This window comes from Rhinichthys klamathensis, unplaced genomic scaffold, assembly GCF_029890125.1.
Source record: "Rhinichthys klamathensis goyatoka isolate OS25496 unplaced genomic scaffold, OSU_Roscu_1.1 h1tg000717l_1, whole genome shotgun sequence".
NCBI classification, from domain to species: domain Eukaryota; kingdom Metazoa; phylum Chordata; class Actinopteri; order Cypriniformes; family Leuciscidae; genus Rhinichthys; species Rhinichthys klamathensis.
The window spans coordinates 180,001-182,500 of NW_026607132.1; the positions used below are offsets into that span (position 1 = coordinate 180,001).

General features: G+C 39.8%; 1 protein-coding gene across 1 annotated transcript in view; it reads right to left on the minus strand.

Annotated features, from left to right (window-relative positions):
- thap1 (THAP domain containing, apoptosis associated protein 1) overlaps positions 1–45 on the minus strand; it is a 6,098-nt gene extending 6,053 nt beyond the window's left edge. The window contains exon 1 of the mRNA XM_056242251.1: positions 1–45. This exon is cut by the window's left edge and continues 149 nt beyond it. The gene's annotated coding sequence lies outside the window, so the exon portion shown is untranslated.
- Between the last annotated feature and the right edge of the window lie 2,455 nt (positions 46–2,500).

Below are 2,500 nucleotides of genomic sequence, written 5' to 3' on the forward strand. Positions count from 1 at the left end.
GGCTGACAGAGACGCGCTTCATCCGGGTGTTTTTCTGAGATTCTGTGTGTGTTTCAGTATGTGTTTCTGCGTGTGATTCCGGTTCTCTCCGGCAGGAGGCGCTCATCGGCTCATGAACACACTCCTTTCACACACATTCAGATCTCACGACGGCTGTAGACATTTAAACTCAAAGTCTTATAATCTTTTAAATATATTATGTCCAGTACCATTAAAAAGCCACGTAAATCTTCCCCAGCAATCAATATAATATATTCTATTTAACAGTTCATATGCAGTGATCTCAGTGTCTGTGATTGGGTGATGCTGAGGAGACGGCGCTGTCCGTGTGTCCAGTCTGGACTGTCAAACACATTGTTAATAGCATTTACCTACTTTATACACAGTAATCATTTAAAATAGACAGTCAAAATAAGATAATTAATATTAGACTAATCGACGTCTGGGCCGCCAGTTCAACACGATTGTTTTATTTCGGTGCTGAGACTACGTGAGAAACTTTCAAATCTGATTGGCTGTTGCTGGAAAAGGGCACGCCTCTTTCTATGACGACACCAGGAGCACGTCAGGTGATTGGCTGTGATTGTAAATAAATGATGATGATGCTGTAGCCCGTGAAGACTGAGGTGTAAATTAATATTGATCGAACTAAGAAAACTTTACAGTATGTTTAATTTTTATATGCTAAACAATTATGCTCAGATACACAAATTATATACCCTGGATATCTTAAAATAGTATTGATAATTAATGACACGTTATAATCTTTCCAGACTCAACAAACAATTTCCAATATAGTAAGTCAATGGAAAAATCACATGTAGACTGTAAATAAAGGGGTTTATGAAGAGGTTATGAATGAAGAGCCCCATCCAACTCCATCACTGTCACACATTTATAAATTACCCTCTTGTTTTCAGACACTTAATAATATGAATTTCATTAATATTTTGGCTAACTCTCCAAGTCTCTCTCTCTTCACTCGCTGTCTTAAAGAGACACTCAATTCTCATTCCATCCAGATGTTTAGAAAATAAAACAAAATAAAACCATATCTCTGTGAGTCCATATGAAGCACATGGATATATTATTGACCCGCTTCGACATTATCATCATGTGTTCATCTGGGCGTCCCGATCCAGGGCTTGAGGTGACGCCATTCTGACAGATGATTGACAGGAACGGTTTCCTCTGCAAACCTCATTTATCTACTCTGAGTAGTGTGTTTAGTAATGAGAGGAGTCTTTAAACAATACAGCCATACAAGTTACACTGTATATCAGTGGAAAACTTGAAGCAGAAGTGTTCAGTTTAGTTGTTTTGCAGTGAATCTCCTCTGATGAACTGGAAATGTTTCGACATGTTTCCACTGGACCAGTTTCGTCCACAGATGGTTCTGAGAGCTGATCTCATCGGCCTTTAACATCCTTTGGATAAATCCTGCCTGAATAACCGGTTGTGTTGTGCTGTGTTCGGTTCTGCATCACACACAGTGTGTTTGTGGTGTAAACAGGAAACACACACACACACACACACACACACACACACACACTAGAACAGGAAACCTGTGTGTTATGATGCCTGTGACACACAGCAGACGCTTTGTTTACTCACATGGAACTAGTGTGAACCTGTCTGAATTAATACATCCATTAGGTATGTCAGCGTTTACGCTTATGTATGTACACGGTACGTGTGTGTGTGTGTGTGTGTGTGTGTGTGTGTGTGAATGCATAATTCTCTTGCAGTTTGTCTCATGATTGTAAGTGTCTCCTGTTTGAGCACAAATCAGTTTGACAGTATCAGCATTTCCAAAGATGGTTAAAATATAAGTTTGCATGCAGTATTTCTGAAAGGCTTTAATACACTTGATAAAAATCCTGAAATGAGTGTGACCCTTCATAATGAGGACTGATGTGATAATGACGGTCTGTTGCTCCACAAGAGGGCAGTAAAGCATCAGAAAAGCTTTAGTTTTCTTCCCTGATCTGCAGATCTCCAGACTGTGGGTCATGACTCCTCAGGCCAGGAAACTTTAGTCTGGAATAGACTGAGTGTATAATTTATAGCTCATTAAATGTATATTTAATTTATATAATCTTTAACATTTACACATGCTAGATATAGAGCAGTAAGTCAAGCATGACCAAAGAAGTGAGTGTGTAACGCAGATCACACAGAAGTCTGGCTGACGGTTTCCCGCGGGCATAAACACACGCTCAGAAAACCGGTTTCTTTCCAAGTACTTACCGTTTTTAATCTGAACTAAAAATGTACAAAGTCTCCAAATCCACATGGTTTAAATCAGAGTGTGGAAATGAGGCCGCTTGGCTTCTGTGTTTCAGTGTCTCAAACATGCATGTCTCTATTGACATCTAATTACAGTAATACCCACCTACACCAGGAATTACAGCAGATAACGCTTTCAAACGGCAGCTATTACTGTCAGAGAGAGAGAGAGAGAGAGAGAGAGTGTGTGTGTGTGTGTGTGTGTGTGTGC